At 50.4% G+C, this 19,325-nt stretch overlaps 1 protein-coding gene across 1 annotated transcript in view; it reads left to right on the top strand.

Moving 5' to 3' along the window:
- The window catches only part of cbl (Cbl proto-oncogene, E3 ubiquitin protein ligase), a 294,821-nt gene that overhangs the window by 155,086 nt on the left and 120,410 nt on the right, over positions 1-19,325 (top strand). The window lies entirely within an intron of this gene.

The following is a 19,325-nucleotide window of genomic DNA, read 5'->3' as shown; positions in this document are numbered from 1 at the left end:
CAGTCATATGTGCCCTGTGTAATACCTTAAACTGAATCAGGCTTAGCCTGGCGCACGAGGACGACGAGTTTACCCTGTTTAGGGCATCTGCCCACAGCCCCCCCCTCGATCTCCTCCCCTAGCTCTTCTTCCCATTTCCCTTTTAGTTCGTCCACCATAGTCTCCCCTTCATCCCTCATTTCCCTATATATATCCGACACCTTGCCGTCCCCCACCCATTTCTTCGAGATGACTCTGTCCTGCACCTCTTGTGTCGGGAGCTGCGGGAATTCCCTCACCTGTTGCCTCGCAAAAGCCCTCAATTGCATGTACCTGAATGCATTCGCTTGGGGCAACCCATATTTCTCAGTCAGCGCTCCCAGACTCGCGAACTTCCCATCCACAAATAGATCTTTCAATTGCGTTATACCTGCTCTTTGCCACATTCCATATCCCCCATCCATTCCCCCCGGGGCAAACCTATGGTTGTTTCTTATCGGGGACCCCCCCAATGCTCCGGTCTTTCCCCTATGTCGTCTCCACTGTCCCCAAATCTTCAGTGTAGCTACCACCACCGGACTCGTGGTATAGTTCCTTGGTGAGAACGGCAATGGGGCTGTCACCATAGCCTGCAGGCTGGTCCCCCTACAGGACGCCCTCTCTAATCTCTTCCACGCCGCTCCTTCCTCCTCTCCCATCCACTTACTCACCATTGAAATATTAGCGGCCCAATAATACTCACTTAGGCTCGGTAGTGCCAGCCCCCCCCTATCCCTACTACGCTGTAAGAATCCCTTCCTCACTCTCGGAGTCTTCCCGGCCCAAACAAAACCCATGATACTCTTTTCTATCCTTTTGAAAAAAGCCTTCGTGATCACCACCGGGAGGCACTGAAACACAAAGAGGAATCTCGGGAGGACCACCATCTTAACCGCCTGCACCCTCCCTGCCATTGACAATGCTACCATATCCCATCTCTTGAAATCTTCCTCCATCTGTTCCACCAACCGCGTCAAATTTAGCCTGTGCAATGTGCCCCAATTCTTAGCTATCTGGATCCCAAGGTAACGAAAGTCTCTTGTTACCTTCCTCAACGGTAGGTCTTCTATTTCTCTACTCTGCTCCCCTGGATGCACCACAAACAGCTCACTCTTCCCCATGTTCAATTTATACCCTGAAAAATCCCCAAACTCCCCAAGTATCCGCATTATTTCTGGCATCCCCTCCGCTGGATCCGCCACATATAGTAGCAGATCATCCGCATATAAAGATACCCGGTGTTCTTCTCCTCCCCTAAGTATTCCCCTCCATCTCTTGGAACCTCTCAGCGCTATCGCCAGGGGCTCAATCGCCAGTGCAAACAGTAATGGGGACAGAGGACATCCCTGCCTTGTCCCTCTATGGAGCCGAAAATATGCCGATCCCCGTCCATTCGTGACCACACTCGCCACTGGGGCCCTATACAACAGCTGCACCCATCTAACATACCCCTCTCCAAACCCAAATCTCCTCAACACCTCCCACAGATAATCCCATTCCACTCTATCAAATGCTTTCTCGGCATCCATCGCCACTACTATCTCCGTTTCACCCTCTGGTGGGGCCATCATCATTACCCCTAACAGCCTCCGTATATTCGTGTTCAGCTGTCTCCCCTTCACAAACCCAGTTTGGTCCTCATGAACCACCCCCGGGACACATTCCTCTATTCTCATTGCCATTACCTTGGCCAGGACCTTGGCATCCACATTGAGGAGGGAAATTGGTCTGTAGGACCCGCATTGTAGCGGATCCTTTTCCTTCTTTAAGAGAAACGATATCGTTGCTTCTGACATAGTCGGGGGCAGTTGTCCCCTTTCCTTTGCCTCGTTAAAGGTCCTCGTCAGTAGCGGGGCGAGCAAGTCCAAATATTTTCTGTAAAATTCAACTGGGAATCCGTCCGGTCCTGGGGCCTTTCCCGTCTGCATGTTCCTAATTCCTTTCACCACTTCTTCTACCGTGATCTGTGCTCCCAGTCCCACCCTTTCCTGCTCTTCCACCTTGGGAATTTCCAGCCGATCCAAAAAATCCATCATTCTCTCCCTCCCATCCGGGGGTTGAGCTTCATACAATTTTTTATAAAATGTCTTGAACACTTCGTTCACTCTCTCCGCTCCCCGCTCCGTCTCTCCTTCCTCGTCCCTCACCCCCCCTATTTCCCTCGCTGCTCCCCTTTTCCTCAATTGGTGTGCCAGCAATCTGCTCGCCTTCTCTCCATATTCATACTGTACACCCTGCGCCTTCCTCCATTGTGCCTCTGCAGTGCCTGTAGTCAGCAAGTCAAATTCCACATGCAGCCTTTGCCTTTCCCTGTACAGTCCCTCCTCCGGTGCTTCCGCATATTGTCTATCCACCCTCAAAAGTTCTTGCAGCAACCGCTCCCGTTCCTTACTCTCCTGCTTCCCTTTATGTGTCCTTATTGATATCAGCTCCCCCCTAACCACCGCCTTCAACGCCTCCCAGACCACTCCCACCTGAACCTCCCCATTGTCATTGAGTTCCAAGTACTTTTCAATGCATCCCCTCACCCTTAGGCACACCCCCTCATCCGCCATTAGTCCCATGTCCATTCTCCAGGGTGGGCGCCCTCTTGTTTCCTCCCCTATCTCCAAGTCTACCCAGTGTGGGGCATGATCCGAAATGGCTATAGCCGTATATTCCGTTCCCCTCACCCTCGGGATCAATGCCCTACCCAACACAAAAAAGTCTATGCGTGAATAGACTTTATGGACATAGGAGAAAAACGAGAACTCCTTACTCCTAGGTCTACTGAATCTCCACGGGTCCACCCCTCCCATCTGCTCCATAAAATCCTTAAGCACCTTGGCTGCTGCCGGCCTCCTACCAGTCCTGGACTTCGACCTATCCAGCCTTGGTTCCAACACCGTGTTAAAGTCTCCCCCCATTATCAGCTTTCCGGTCTCGAGGTCTGGGATGCGTCCTAGCATTCGCCTCATAAAGTTGGCATCGTCCCAGTTCGGGGCATACACGTTTACCAAAACCACCATCTCTCCCTGTAATTTGCCACTCACCATCACGTATCTGCCCCCGTTATCCGCCACTATAGTCTTTGCCTCGAACATTTCAGATGCGTTTCCTGTAGCATAACCACATCTGCTTTAAGTTTCTTAAGGTGTGCGAGTACTCGTGCCCTCTTTATCGGCCCGTTAAGCCCCCTCACGTTCCACGTGATCAGCCGAGTTGGGGGGCTTCCCACCCCCCCCCCTTGCCGGTTAGCCATCATCTTTTTCCAGCTTCTCACCCAGTTCCCACGCAGCTGTATCTCTCCCAGACGGTGCCCCCCCGCCCATCCTTTCCCGTACCCACTCCCCCCTTTCCCCAGCAGCAGCAACCCAGTAATTCCCCCCTCCCCCCCCCCCCCCCCCCCCTGCTAGACCCCCCGCTAGCGTAATTACTCCCCCCATGTTGCTCCCAGAAGTCAGCAAACTCTGGCTGACCTCGGCTTCCCCCCGTGATCACGGCTCGCACCGTGCGACGCCCCCTCCTTCCTGCTTCTCTATTCCCGCCATAATTATCATAGCGCGGGAACCAAGCCCGCGCCTCTCCCTCGGCCCCGCCTCCCATGGCCAACGCCCCATCTCCTCTCCCTCCCCACCTCCCCCCATCACCACCTGTGGGAGAAAGAAAAGTTACCATACCGCAGGATTAAAACATAAAACCCCTCTTCGCCCCCCCCCCATTCGCCCCACCACTTTGTCCAAACGTTCATTTTCATAATCCAATCATTCCAATTTTTCTTCTACAATAAAAGTCCACGCTTCATCCGCCGTTTCAAAGTAGTGGTGCCTCCCTTGATATGTGACCCACAGTCTTGCCGGTTGCAGCATTCCAAATTTTATCTTCTTTTTGTGAAGTACCGCTTTGGCCCGATTAAAGCTCGCCCTCCTTCTCGCCACCTCCGCACTCCAATCTTGATAAACGCGGATCACCGCGTTCTCCCATTTACTACACCGAGTTTTCTTCGCCCATCTAAGGACCATTTCTCTATCCTTAAAACGGAGGAATCTCACCACTATGGCTCTGGGAGTTTCTCCTGCTCTCGATCCTCGCACCATAACTCGGTATGCTCCCTCCACCTCCAACGGACCCGTCGGGGCCTCCGCTCCCATTAACGAGTGCAGCATCGTGCTCACATATGCCCCGACGTCCACCCCCTCCACACCTTCAGGAAGGCCAAGAATCCTCAAGTTGTTCCTCCTTGCGTTGTTTTCCAGTGCCTCCAACCTCTCCACAGATCGTTTCTGGTGTGCCTCCTGTATCTCCGACTTCACCACCAGGCCCTGTATATCGTTCTCATTCTCTGCTGCTTTCGCCTTCACGACCCGAAGCTCCTGCTCCTGGGTCTTTTGTTCCTCTTTCAGCCCTTCAATCGCCTGTAATATCGGGGCCAACAACTCTTTCTTCATTTCCTTTTTTATCTCCTCCACGCAGCGTTTCAAGAACTCTTGTTGTTCAGGGCCCCATATGAAACTGCCACCTTCCGACGCCATCTTGGTTTCTGCTTGCCTTCCTTGCCGTTGTTCCAAAGGATCCGCTGCAATCCGGCCACTTTCCTCTCCTTTTTCCATCCGTGTCCAGGGGGAACACCCTTCTGGTTTACCGCACGGTGTTTTTAGCCGTTAAAATTGCCGTTGGGGCTCCTATCAAGAGCCCGAAAGTCCGTTCCACCGGGAGCTGCCGAAACGTGCGACTCAGCTGGTCATCGCCGCACCCGGAAACCTAAATTCCTCACCTTAATTAGGCCAATGGTTCCCCACCATTTGTGATATTTTGTGTATCAATACAAAATATTTGTTTAATTACTGACAATTCCTTAATTCCTGTCATACTTTCTTCTGTCTCAACCTTGAAGGGACTCGATATTTATTTTTGCAACTCTATTTCTATTTCTAATCTTGTGGATGCTTTTACAATCTTTATTTCTTGGTAGTTTATTTGCCTGCTATTACTTTTTGATCATCCTTTGCTTATTTTCTAAAACACTTTCAATCCTCAGGCCCACTACTGTTTGCAATACTATAAGCCTGTTCTCTTTATTTAAATTATTCTTAATCCCTTTGTTAGTGAAGGCTGGATCACTTTTCTTGGGGAGTTCTTATTTCTAAATGGAATGTGTTCTTACATTTTATGGAATATTTCTTTAAATGTTCGCCATTGCTTTTCTATCGTCATAGTTTGGGAACTTAGATTAAAAACTATGCTGCCCAAGCTTCTCCTTGCACTAACATAACTGCCTTTTATTTATGTTTAAGTCTTGTGTTTTGAATTTAGGAAAGAAAGCGTGCTTGTATTTATATAGTGTTTTTCCACAACCATCAAACATCCTAAAGCACTTTACAGTCAATAAAATGCTTTTCAAGTGTAGCCCCTGTTTTGTGTTGGAAATGCAGCAGGTAATTTGCACTCAGCAAACTTAGCTAATGTGTTTGTGTGATGCTGATTGAGGTATAAATATTGGCCAGAGCACCAGGATAATCTCCCCTAGCTCCTCTTCAAAATAGGTGTCCGAGGATCATTGGCATCCACGCAAATGGACAGATCGGGCCTACGTCTGATTTCTCGTTTGAAAGGCAGCACCTCGAAGAGTGCAGTGCTCCCTCAATACTGGATTGGAATGTGAGCCTTGGATTTTGAGCTCAAGCTCTGACATGGGTCTTGAACCTGTGATCCTTGTAATTTAGAGGCCGAGAGTGCTACCACCTGAGCTATGGCTGATGCACACCAAACTGCTTGCTCCCGAGTCGATGTGAAATTCATCATTTTATGATTGCTCTTCCCCAGAGGGCCCCATACTAGGTGATGTCTAATTAACCCTGTATCATTGCGTAAGGTTAGAGCTAAAATAGCATGTTTTGCTGGTTGGTTCTGTGATACATTGTTTGAGAAAACTACCTTGGATTAATTCCAATGTCCTGTAAATTAATATTTTAAATTTGATTTGGCCAGTCTACATTATGATTGGAGACCCCAATAATTATTATATTACCTTTGTCGCAAGCTCCTCTTCCTGATTTAATACCTAGTCCAACAGTATAGCTACCATCAGGAGACCTGTAAACTACACTCAGCAGTTTATTTCTTAATGTCAGTCATTCTATTTCTTGATCTTCAGAGTCCAGATCCTTCCTTACTTTCTGTTGTCCTTTGTACCAGGGATACCCGCACTTTTCCATTTTTGTATTATCTTTTTTAAACTTCAAGTACTTTGGAATATTTTGTTTCCAGCATTTCTAATGGCTATTGGGTGAAACTCATTTATCTCTTCTGCCATTGATTTATCTATTTGTTCTATCTTTGTCATTGATTCCCACATTGACCATGATATCTGGATCCTATCACTTTTCCTCCCAAATTCTTTACCAGCTGCCAGCTGCAGGCAATTTGATTGTGTATTATTTTTTAAAATTTAGAGTACCCAATTAATTTTTCCCAATTAGGGGGCAATTTAGCGTGACCAATCCACCTACTCTGCACATCTTTGGGTTGTGGGGCCGAAACCCCCACAAACACGGGGAGAATGTGCAAACTCCACACGGACAGTGACCCAGAGCCGGGATCGAACCTGGGACCTCGGCGCTGTGAGGCTGCAGTGCTAACCACTGCGCCACCGTGCTGCCCCCCAATATACACAACATAATAACGATATTACTAGATTGTGGCATATACTCCAGTTCGGTCATCTGGCTAGAAATTAATTGGAATCTGAATTTGCAGTCTGTAAACAGTCTTATAGAACACACGGATGGCAGATTGGGGCCAGTTGATTGTAAAGAATTTATGTAGTTCAATGTATTGGTAAATCCATTCTTTTTTTAAACATTTCTTTCCAATTAAGGGGCAATTTAGCATGGCCAATCCACCTACCGTGCCCTTTTAGGTTGTGGGGGTGAGACCCATGCAGACACTGGGAGAATGTGCAAACTCCACACTACAATGGGCCGAGATCGAACCCGGGTCCTTGGCCATGCGGCAGCAAAGCTAACTAATGTGTCACCGTGCTGCCTGGTAACCCCATTCTAACATAACATGAGGTCGGCAGCAGTGCATTCCCAAATGAAAATAATTTGGACAGGTGTTTGAAAATGTTCATCAAACACGGTCCTGTAGCAACTGTGAATTTACATTGGATTATAGAAACTATCCAACACAGTAATAGACTAATCTGCTCAACCAATCCACATCCATGTTTATGTTCCACTCGAGCCTCCTGCCATCTTTTCTTATCTAAATCTGCCATCTTAAACGTCTATTCCACACTCCCTCATGTGCTTATCTAACTTCCCCTTAAATGCATCTGTATTATTCACTTAAACCGCTCCCTGTGGTAGCAAGTTCCACATTCTCACCACTCTTTGGGTGAAGTGTTTTTTCCTGAGTTCCTTGTTGGATTTCTTGGTGACTATCTTATATTGTCGGCTTCTAGTTATGCTCTTCGCCACAGGAGGCAACAGTCTTCCTGTATCTACTTTATCAATTTAATTTGTTGCTTCTGTCAGCTTTGTCTTGGATCTACTAGTTGCCTTTGTTTCTACAGGACACAGAATCAAAAGGATTGTGGTGGACATTGACTGATGTCTGAGACCACTTAGCATTTCTTTTTGATTCGATTTGACTGCACGTAGCCAGTGACTTCCAAAGGGACATTTGTTTGTGAGGGTTATTCAAATGTAAAGCTTCAAACTTTGTGAGTGTCTTCTCTGCTGTATGCATGTTGCAGATCACATTTATATGAAAATCCTGGTGAGAGTGCAGGAGGCAGTTCATAGCTAAAAATATTTCTGTGAAATCCAGATGTTGACAAATGCTAAGCTGCTGCTGTACAGCTCTTGGAGCTTAATCATCATAGTTAAGGTTTGGAGAATCCAATTTTTAAAAAAACCTGTTAAGTCCATAAACTATATCTGTGACTTTGTACAGCAGAGTAGCTGTAATTTTAATGTACTAAGTAGCAACATACACTCATGTACAATTTTAGCAACGATTTCCTGTTTAATTTGTTACCTGAGCCCCTCATTACACACAGTAATGGTTTAATCTGGAGGAAGTGCCCATCACGAAAATTAACTCGTAATTTTGTGCCTTATTATTGAGCCAAGAACCTCAGTGCTGTGAATGATACAGTAAGCTGTAGTTTATTTTTTAAAAAAAAACAGGAACAGAATTAGGCCACTCGGCCCATTGAGTCTGCTCCGCCATTCAATCATGGCTGACATGTTTCTCATCCCCATTCACCTGCCTTGTTCCCATAACCCCTGATCCCCTTATTAATCAAGAACCTATCTATCTCTGTCTTAAAGACACTGTGATTTGGCCTCCACAGTCTTCTGTGGCAATGAGTTCCACAGATTCACCACCCTCTGGCTGAAGAAATTCCTCCTCATCTCAGTTTTAAAGGATCGTCCCTTCAGCCTGAGCCTGTGCCCTCGGCTTCTAGATTTTCCTACTAGGGGATACACCCTCTGCACGTCCACTCTATCCAGGCCTCTTCGTATCCTGTGAGTTTCAAGACCCCCCCCCCCCCCCCACCCCAAAAAGCAATAATCAGAGCAATAAATTGTTAAGTTAAAAATGTGCAATAAAAATGACGCGGGTGTGAGGGGGCCAATAATGTATGTGGGTGGATGAGTGTGTGTGCGGTGGGGTGAGAGTGAGTGAGAAGCCCGAGATTGGATGTAAGGCAACATCTCACACTCCTCCATACGCTCATTCACTCAGTCTCTTGCACATTTCCCCGTACGCTCACCGTCTCTCACAATCCCCTCCATGCATTCACTCATGTCATTCACTCTCACTGCCACATACACACAGTCACTCCCTCACTCTCTCACACACATGCAACACACTGTCAGTTTCTCAATCACTCCCACATACTCCCCATGGCACTATCTCCTCCCTGGGCCCGATACGACCTTGCCCTCCCAGGGCCCAACACAACCTCATCCTCTCCACTGGTTTTGGTTTCCCCCCCCAAAATATCCTCAGACTGTGACCCCTGGTTCTGGACACACCCACCATCGGGAACACTGCATCAGCCATTAATTTGTCCACTCGCTCACCTTGTCCAAATCACATCTAAATCATTAATATATATTATGAGTAGCTGGGGTCCAAGCACCGACCCTGCGGTAACCCACTAGTCACGGCCAATTTGAAAAAGACCCGTTACTACTCTTTTTCCCTGTCTGCCAACCAGTTTTCTGTTTATCTCAATTACACTACCCCTAATCCATGCGCTTTAATTTTACATGCTAATCTTTTATGTGGGATTTTGTCAAAAGCCTTCTGTTCGTCCAATTTTGCAATAGCCACTGGTTCCCCCTCATCACCTCATATTAGTTACATCTTCGAAGCATTCCAGTAGATTTGTCGAGCATGATTTTCCCTTCAGAAATCCATGCTAACTCTATCCAATCCTGCCATTGTTTTCTAAGTGCTCGGATATAAAATCTTTGATAATGGATTCTAGAATTTACCCACGACTGACTTCAGGCCTACTGGCCTGTTTTCACTCTACCTCCCTTTTTAAATAGTGGAGTTACATTAGTTACCCTCCAACCTGGAGGAACTGTTCCAAAGTCTATAGAATCCTGGAAGATAACCAAGATCCTGTAAATGAATTAAAAAAAAAAAATCCTCCATGCTTTGACCCCACTCCTGTATTTAAGGGGAATTATAAAATTGTGCCTAACATCTCAAAAAATTCTATCCTTGCTTCTCTCAGCAATCTGGGATCCACCTTCACGCTGCCAGGTTTTCAAGTATCTCTTTATTTTCATTTAATCCAGTGTCCTGACTGGCTCCTCACTTGCCACTGCTTTGAGAGCCTTTTTTCTCAGTGAACACCAATGCAAAGTTCTAATTTATCTTAGAATCCTAGAATCCCTCCAGTGCAGAAGGAGGACTTTCAACCCATGGGGTCTGCACCGACCTTCCAAAAGAGTACCTTAACCTGGGTCCACCCCCCCCCCCCCCCCCACCCTAAGCCCGTGACCCCACAACCCCACCTAACCTTTTGGACACTAAGGGGCAATTGAGCATGGCCAATCCACCTAACCTGCACATCTTTGGATTGTGGGAAGAAACCGGGGCACCCGGAGGAAACCTGCACAGACACCGGGTGAATGTGCAACTCCATACAGATAGATACCCGAAACCAGAAATGAACCCGGATCCCTGGTGCTGTGAGGCAGTAGTGCTAACCACTGTACCTCTGTCATGCCTCTCTGCTAATAGATTTCTATGTTAGTCCCTAATCCGCCCCACCATTCTTTTGAACCCATGAAGGGAGCAATGTGTTACTGGGAGAGGCGATGAGTGGGTTACTCGCAATCCCGTCGCATGTTTCGCAGCGGACCCGTCTGTTCCCACCATTGTCAACTGTTTCCTGTTGAATGCACCCCTTGCTGCCAGGAAACCTGAAAGACCCACCGGCGGGAACATCTAGGCAATTCCGGCCTATGTTTGGGAGAAATAAAGGAATTCTAAAACAAATGAAGGCAAGGGTTTTGATAGGCTGGCTTGGTTGGGTTAATTTGCTGTATGTTGGTTTGAGTCAGGTCAGATTTTGTAGCTGATGAAACCAGCTGATTTCAGTTGTGGAAAAGCAGAATTTTGCACATGCTGGAAATTTGAAATAATAAACGTGTAGGAAATACAGAGCAGGTCAGGCAGCAATTGTGGAGCGTGAAACCGGTTTCAGGTCTGTGACCTTTTCTGTGGTGAGAGGAACTGGAATGAATGTTTCAGGGTTCTGATGAAAGGTCACAGACTAGAAATGCTAACTTTCTCTTTCCACTATCCTGCCTGATCTGCTGGTTTCCAACATAACTTCGGAGAGGTTACTATCGAGGTGTTAAGATTCAAAACTGAGGTATAAAAGCCAACATACGGGTACTTTACCTGAATGCTCGTAGTATTCGAAATAAGGTAAATGAGTTGATGGCACAAATCATCGTGACTATGATTTAGTGGCCATTACTGAAACATGGTTAAAAGATGGTCACGACTGGGAGCTAAATATCCAAGGGTATCAAACTATTCGGAAGGACAGAGTGGATGGTAAGGGAGGTGGTGTAGCTCTGTTATTTAAGGATGACATCTGACTTCCGGTTGCGGCTATGCGGAGCTAAGCCGCACAATTCGGCAGCTCCCGCTACTACGGACTTTCGGCTCATTGGAGGAGCCCCAACGGAATTGTTTTTGACGGACTTCCGGGTGCGGCTATGCAGAGCTAGGTCGCATATTCGGCAGCTCCTGCTTGGAACGGACTTTTGGGCTCTTTTACAGGGCCCCCACGGCATTTGTTTGACATTTCCCGGTGTGGGAAGAAGGCGGCAATATTCCCCCGACAGTGTCCCCCAGGAAGGGTATGTCTCTTGGTTGCCAGACACACGCAGAAACAGTGAAAGATTTGGCTGCAACTACAGGATAAACAGGGCCTCTTCCAGCATGCAGGCGGGGGAAGGGCAAGCTTAAAGCTGCAAGCTGACCTGAGGGCCTGTATCAAAGGTGAATTCTAGCAGCAGAGGGAACAACTGTGAAAAGACCTCATCAAGGCCACTGAAGGGACTTCCGGTTGCGGTGATGCCTAGCTAGCCGCACGCTTCGGCGGCTCCAGCTCCGACGGACCTTCGGGCTCTTTTAAGAGCCTCAACGGGGAATTTTTCGACGACGCAACCCGGTGTGGGGCGTGTGAGAAGGGAGTCCCCCCCAAACGAAGGAGGAAAAAACCGGCGGCGGCGGCTGCAGCGCGAGGAATCGTCGACCAAAGGGTCAGAAAGAGAGAAGTACAAGATGGCGGCGGAGAAAGCGCAGGCGACATGGGGGCCTGAGCATGAAATTGTGAGACGGTGCGTGGAGCTGCTGAAGAGGGAGGTGCTGACCCCGTTGCTACAGGCAATTGAGGGGCTCAAGGAGACATTAAAGACCCAGGAGACAGAGCTCCGTGTGGTGGAGCAGAAGGTGACAGATATTGAGGACGAGATCCTGGGCCTGGCGGTTAAGACACAGACGCACGAGGCACTTCATAAAAAGTGTACTGAAAGGATCGAAGCCCTAGAAAATGGAGCGCGAAGGAAGAACCTTCGGATACTGGGTCTCCCTGAGGGTGTGGAAGGAGTGGACTGTGGAGCGTACGGAAGTACGATGCTGAGCTCACTGATGGGTGCTGAGGCCCCTACGGGCCCCTTGGAGGTGGAGTGGGCAAATCGGATTCCGGCGAGAAGACCAAAAGCGGGAGAACCACCCAGGGCGATAATCGTGCGATTTTACCGCCTTAAGGATAGAGAAGAGGTCCTGAGATGGGCTAAAAAGGTGCGGAGTAGCAGATGGGAGAATGCAGTGGTACGGGTATACCAGGATTGGAGTGCGGAGGTGGCGAGAAGGAGGGCGAGCTTCAACCGAGCCAAAGAGGTGTTGCATAAAAGGAAGGTGAAGTTCGGGATGCTGCAGCCGGCAAGACTATGGGTCACGTATCAGGAGAGACACCATTATTTCGAGACGGCGGAGGAAGCATGGACCTTCATCAAAGAAGAGAAATTGGATCGGAACTGAGGGACTGATGCTGCAGGAAATGTTATTGTTAATGTTACGGTGGAAGTTAATTGAGAAGTAAACAGGGAAGGGGGGAGACATTGGGGAAATGTGGGCGCCGGTGAGGGGGGAAAGACGGGACATAGTTGGAGAATGGGGAAGGGGAGGGGGAGGGGAAAGGGAGCTGCGCCATAAGAGGCGGGTCAGGTAAAGGGATGTTCCCGCACCAGAAAGAATAAGGCGGGAAGACAGGCGCAAGGCGGATGGGAGTTCCCCACATGGGGAGGTCGAGGAGTGAGCAGGAGTAGCCGGGGTCAGTTGAAGTCAGCTGACTTACGGAAGTAATATGGGGGGAGCAATCAAGCTAGAAAGAGATCTAGCGGGGAGGGGAGGAGGGAGGGAGAAGGGGGGGGGGGGACAACTGGGTTGCTGCTGCGGAAATCCAAAAGGAAATGGCTAAAGAGTGGGTGGGCGGGGATGGTGTGCGACGCTGGGGGAGCGAGCGGGAGCGCGGAGGCGGGATATGGGACTGGCCTAGAGAAGGTAATGGCTAGTCGACACGGGAAGGGGGCAGGTAGCCCCCTAGTGAGGCTGATCACGTGGAACGTGAGAGGCCTGAACGGACCGATAAAAAGGGCCCGAGTGCTCGCGCATTTGAAAGGACTAAGGGCAGACGTGGTTATGCTCCAAGAGACGCACCTAAAGGTGGCGGACCAAGTTAGGCTAAGGAAAGGATGGGTGGGACAGGTGTTCCACTCAGGACTGGACGCAAAGAATAGAGGGGTGGCCATTTTGGTGGGGAAACAGGTTGCATTTGAAGCAAAGAACATCGTAGCAGATAACGGAGGTAGATATGTAATGGTGAGTGGCAGGCTGGAGGGAATGGAGGTCGTGTTGGTTAACGTGTATGCCCCAAACTGGGACGATGCGGGATTTATGAGACGGATGCTGGGGCGTATACCGGACCTGGAGGTAGGAAACTTGATTTTAGGAGGGGACTTTAATACGGTGCTGGACCCGGGGCTAGATAGATCCAGCTCAAGGACCGGAAGAAGGCCGGCAGCGGCCAAGGTACTTAAGGGGTTTATGGACCAAATGGGGGGAGTGGATCCATGGCGATTTCTTAGACATAGGGCTAGGGAGTATTCCTTCTTCTCCCATGTCCATAAAGTGTACTCCCGGATAGATTTTTTTGTTTTGGGAAGGTCGTTGATCTCTAGGGTGGAAGAAGCTGAGTACTCAGCCATAGCGGTTTCGGATCATGCCCCACATTGGGTGGACCTGGAATTAGGAGAGGAAAGGGAGCAGAGAACACTCTGGCGATTAGATGTGGGACTGATGGCGGATGAGGGAGTGTGTGCAAGAGTGCGGGGGTGTATTGAGAGATACCTGGAGGTCAATGACGACGGCGAGGTCCCTGTGGGAGTGGTATGGGAAGCACTAAAAGCGGTGGTCAGAGGAGAGCTGATCTCCATTGGGGCCCACAAAAGGAAAACAGAGGCCAAGGAAAGGGAAAGATTACTGGGGGAGATTTTAAGGGTGGATAGGGAATTTGCAGAGACCCCGGAGGAGGAATTGTACAGGGAGAGGAGACGACTCCAGACGGAATTTGACCTTCTGACCACCAGAAAGGCGGAGGTACTGTGGAGGAAGGCACAGGGGAGGAGGTATGAATATGGGGAAAAGGCAAGTCGCCTGTTGGCTCATCAATTGCGAAAGAGGGCAGCAGCGAGGGAAATAGGAGGAATTAGAGACGAAAGGGGAGACACGGTGCGAAGGGCAGGAAAGATAAATGAGGTGTTCAAGACCTTCTATGAGGAACTGTATAGGTCTCAACCCCCAGAGGGAGAGGAGGGGATGCGGCAGTTCCTGGACCAATTGAGGTTCCCGAAAGTGGAGGAGCGGGGGGTGGTAGGCCTGGGGGCACCGATTGGGGTGGACGAGGTTATTAAGGGACTGGGAAGCATGCAAGCAGGGAAGGCCCCAGGACCAGACGGGTTCCCGGTGGAGTATTACAGAAAATATGTGGACTTGTTGGCCCCGTTGATGGTGAGGACGTTCAATGAGGCCAGGAAAGGGGGGACTCTACCCCCGACGATGTCGGAGGCGACGATATCGTTAATTTTGAAGAGGGATAAAGATCCGTTGCAGTGCGGGTCCTATAGACCCATTTCATTGTTGAACGTGGACGCCAAATTGTTGGCAAAGGTACTGGCATCGAGGATAGAGGACTGTGTCCCGGGGGTGGTGCACGAAGACCAGACAGGGTTCGTAAAAGGGAGACAACTGAATGTTAACGTGCGACGACTATTAGGGGTGATAATGATGCCCCCAGTGGAGGGGGAGGCAGAGATAGTGGCGGCAATGGATGCAGAGAAGGCATTTGATAGGGTGGAGTGGGAGTATTTATGGGAAGTGTTAAGGAGGTTTGGGTTTGGGAACGGGTTTATTAGCTGGGTTAGACTTCTTTATGGGGCTCCAACGGCAAGCGTAGTTACAGGTCGACATAGATCGGAGTATTTCCGACTATATAGGGGAACAAGACAGGGATGCCCGCTGTCTCCATTGTTGTTCGCGTTGGCAATTGAACCTCTGGCCATGGCGTTGAGAGACTCCAGGAAATGGAGAGGGGTGATTAGAGGGGGAGAAGAACACCGAGTCTCGTTATATGCGGATGACCTATTGTTATACGTGTCGGACCCAGCGGGGGGAATGATAGAGGTTATGCGAATTTTGAGGGGGTTCGGGGATTTCTCGGGGTATAGGCTAAACATGGGAAAGAGTGAATTATTTGTGATACATCCAGGGGACCAGAGTAGAGAGATAGAAGGCTTGCCTCTAAGGAAAGTGGAAAGAAACTTCCGATACCTGGGGATTCAGATCGCTAGGAGCTGGGGAACCTTGCACAGACTTAATCTGACACGGTTGGTAGAACAAATGGAGGAGGACTTCAAGAGGTGGGACATGCAGCCTCTATCGCTGGCGGGCAGGGTGCAAGCAATTAAGATGATGGTCCTCCCGAGGTTCTTATTTGTATTTCAATGTCTCCCTATACTAATCACTAAGACCTTTGTTAATAAAATAGACAGGAGCATCACGAGCTTCGTGTGGGCAGGGAAAGTTCCGAGAGTAAGGAGGGGGTTCCTTCAGCGTAGTAGGGACAGAGGAGGATTGGCACTACCGAACTTGGGCGATTACTATTGGGCCGCCAATGTGGCAATGATACGTAAATGGATGATGGAGGGTGAGGGAGCGGCGTGGGAAAGACTGGAGAGAAAGTCCTGTAAAGGGACGAGTTTAGAGGCGCTGGTGACGGCGCCGCTACCGATCTCACCTAAAAAGTTTACCACGAACCCGGTGGTGGCGGCAACATTGAATATCTGGGGACAGTGGAGGCGACAGAGAGGGGTGCGGGGAGCCCTGGTGGGGTCCCCAATCAGGAACAACCATAGGTTCGCCCCAGGAAGAATGGATGGAGGATTTCAGAGCTGGCTCCAGTTGGGAATTAGGAGGGTGGGAGATTTATTTATAGATGGGACTTTTGCGAGCTTGGGAGCATTGGAGGAAAAGTATAAGTTGCCCCGGGGAAATTTCTTGAGATATATGCAGGTGAGGGCATTTACTAGACAACAGGTGAGGGAATTTCCATTGCTCCCGACACAGGGGATACAGGACAGGGTGCTTTCAGGGGTGTGGGTCGGAGAGGGCAAGGTGTCAGAGATTTACCGAGAGATGAGGGAAGAGGGGGAGGAGTCGGTGGGCGAACTAAAAGGAAAGTGGGAAGAAGAACTAGGGGAGGAGATAGAGGAGGGTATGTGGGCTGATGCCCTAAGCAGGGTAAATTCCTCTTCCTCATGCGCCAGGCTTAGCCTGATTCAATTTAAGGTGCTACATAGAGCACACATAACGGGAGCAAGATTGAGCAGGTTCTTTGGAGTGGAGGACAAATGTGGGAGGTGTGGCGGGAGCCCGGCAAACCACGCACATGTTTTGGGCATGCCCGGCACTGGAAGGGTATTGGAAGGGAGTGACGGGAGTGATTTCGCGGGTGGTGAAGGCCCGGGTCAAACCAGGCTGGGGGTTAGCTCTATTTGGAGTTGCGGAAGAGCCGGGAGTGCAGGAGGCGAAAGAGGCCGACGTTGTGGCCTTTGCGTCCCTAGTAGCCCGGCGCAGGATCCTACTCATGTGGAAGGAGGCGAAACCCCCCGGACTGGAGGCCTGGGTAAATGATATGGCGGGGTTCATTAAACTGGAGCAGATAAAGTTTGCCCTGAGAGGATCGGCTCAAGGGTTCACCAGGCGGTGGCAGCCATTTCTCGACTACCTAGGGGAACGTTAGAGGGAAGACAGATGACCAGCAGCAGCAACCCAGGGGGAGGGGGGGGGGGGGGGGGGGGTTAGTTTAGGTCAAAGATAAAGGGGTTTTGTTACTTGTGTATTGTTTAAAATTTCTGTATTGTTATTGTTGCGTTTGCTTTGTAAGAGGGGAAAAATTGTTGTTTGGGAAAAAACTTTCAATAAAACATTTATAAAAAAAAAAAAAAGGAATTGTTTTTGACGACAACCCGTGGGGAAGCGAAAAGAGAGGTCCCCTTCCAACTATTATGGACCGGACCAGAAGTGCAACGGCCAAAAAAGCGGCATTGGAGCAACGGGAGAAGCGAGGGGAAAAAATCAAAATGGCGGCGGCCGGGGACAAAGCGGAGTGCGGGCCGGAGCTGCAGGACTTCATCAAGCGCTGCTTCGAGGAGCTGCGCAAGGAGATGCTGGCGCCTATGCTGGCGGTAATTGAAGGACGAGGGATAACCCAGAAGGCCCACGAGGTGAAGATCCAGGAGGTACAGAAAAGAGTGAGTGAGAATGAGGACGAGCTCTTGGGCCTGCCGGTGAGAGTGGAGCGGCACGAGGCGCTACACAAGAAGTGGGCGGGAAGACCTGGAGAACAGGTCGAGGAGAAATAATCTGCGGATCCTGGGTCTCCCAGAAGGAGTGGAGGGGGCCGATGCCGCGGCATACGCGGGCACGATGATCTGGGCGATGATGGGCGTGGAGGCCCCCTCGAGGTCGCTGGAGCTGGACGGGGCACACCGGGTGCTGGCGAGGAAGCCCAAGGCAAATGAGCCGCCAAGGGCGATGGTGGTGAGATTTCACCGGTTCACGGACGGAGAGAGGGTCCAGAAATGGGCCAAGAAGGAGCGGAGCAGCAAGTGGGACAATGCAGAGATCCGAATATACCCGAACTGGAGCACGAAGGTTGCAAAGCGGAGAGCGGGTTTCAACGGGCCAAGGCGGTGCTGCATCGCAAAGGAGTGAAATTTGGAATGCTGCAGCCAGCGCGACTGTGGGTTACATACAAGGACCAACACTACTACTTCGAAAAGCCTGAAGAGGCGTGGACCTTTATACAAACTGAAAAGTTGGACTCTAACTGAGGGTTTGAGAGGGTGGGGGGTATTTGAGGGTTGATGTGTGATGGTTGTTGTATATAGGGGGTCAATCATGCGCAGGAAACGTTATATGGGCTGGGGGAGAGAGACAAGGCCGCGACAGGAGCTGCGCCAGAGGGGGCGGGGCAGGCTTTGGAAAGCGCGGGTTTTTTCCCCGCGCGCGGGAAGAAAGGCGGGAAGGGGAACGTGTATTGATTGGGAGACTCCCACACCGGGGGGGGGGGGGGGTCAAAGGGACGGCGGGGGAAGCCGGGGTCAGAAGGTGTCAGGTGACTTACGGGAGTGATATGGGGGAGCAAAAAAGCTAGACGGAGGGGGGGTGGGGGGGGGGGGGGTAAAAAGGGTTGCTGCTGCACTGGCCGAAAGGGAATGGGACACAGAAGAGGTGGTTGAGACGGAGGTTCCCCGGCTGGGGGACTGGAGGGTGAGGGAGACGCGGACACGGAACTGGCCCAGAAAAGGAGATGGCTAGTTTGGGGGGAGGGGTTTGAGAGCCCCTCCAATCCGGCTGATAACGTGGAACGGGAGGGGCCTGAATGGGCCGGTGAAGAGGGCTCGAGTGTTCGCGCACCTGAAGGGACTGAAGGCAGACGTGGCTATGCTCCAAGAGACACACCTGAAGGTGGCGGACCAGGTCAGGTTAAGAAGGGGATGGGTAGGACAGGTATTTCACTCTGGACTGGACGCGAAGAATAGAGGCGTGGCAATTTTGGTGGGAAAGCATGTGTCATTTGAGGCCAAGACTATCGTAGTGGATAATGGAGGGAGATATGTGATGGTGAGCGGTAGGTTGCAAGGGACGTGGGTGGTGTTGTTAAATGTATGCGCCCCGAACTGGGATGATGCTGGATTCATGATGCGCATGTTGGGGCGCATTCCGGACCTGGAGGTAGGAGGCCTGATAATGGGAGGGGACTTCAATACAGTGCTGGACCCAGCACTGGACCGCTCCAGATCAAGGATGGGAAAGAGGCCGGCGGCGGCCAAGGTGCTTAGGGGGTTTATGGATCAGATGGGGGAGTGGACCAATGGAGGTTTGCAAGACCGCAGGCCAGGGAAGTTTCTTTCTTCTCCCACGTGCACAAAGCCTACTCCCGGATAGATTTTTTTGTTCTGGGCAGGGCGCTCATCCCGAGGGTGGAGGGGACAGAGTATTCGGCCATAACCGTTTCGGACCACGCCCCGCACTGGGTGGAAATGGGGCTGGGAGCGTAGAGGGACCAACGCCCGCTGTGGGGGCTGGATGTGGGACTGCTGGCAGATGAGGTGGTATGTGAGAAGGTGAGGGGTTGTATCGAAAGGTACTTG

The sequence above is a fragment of the Scyliorhinus torazame genome, chromosome 21, assembly GCF_047496885.1.
Source record: "Scyliorhinus torazame isolate Kashiwa2021f chromosome 21, sScyTor2.1, whole genome shotgun sequence".
Lineage (NCBI taxonomy): Eukaryota > Metazoa > Chordata > Chondrichthyes > Carcharhiniformes > Scyliorhinidae > Scyliorhinus > Scyliorhinus torazame.
The sequence above is the reverse complement of the archived record's forward strand: the minus strand, read 5'-3'. Positions and strand labels throughout refer to the sequence as shown.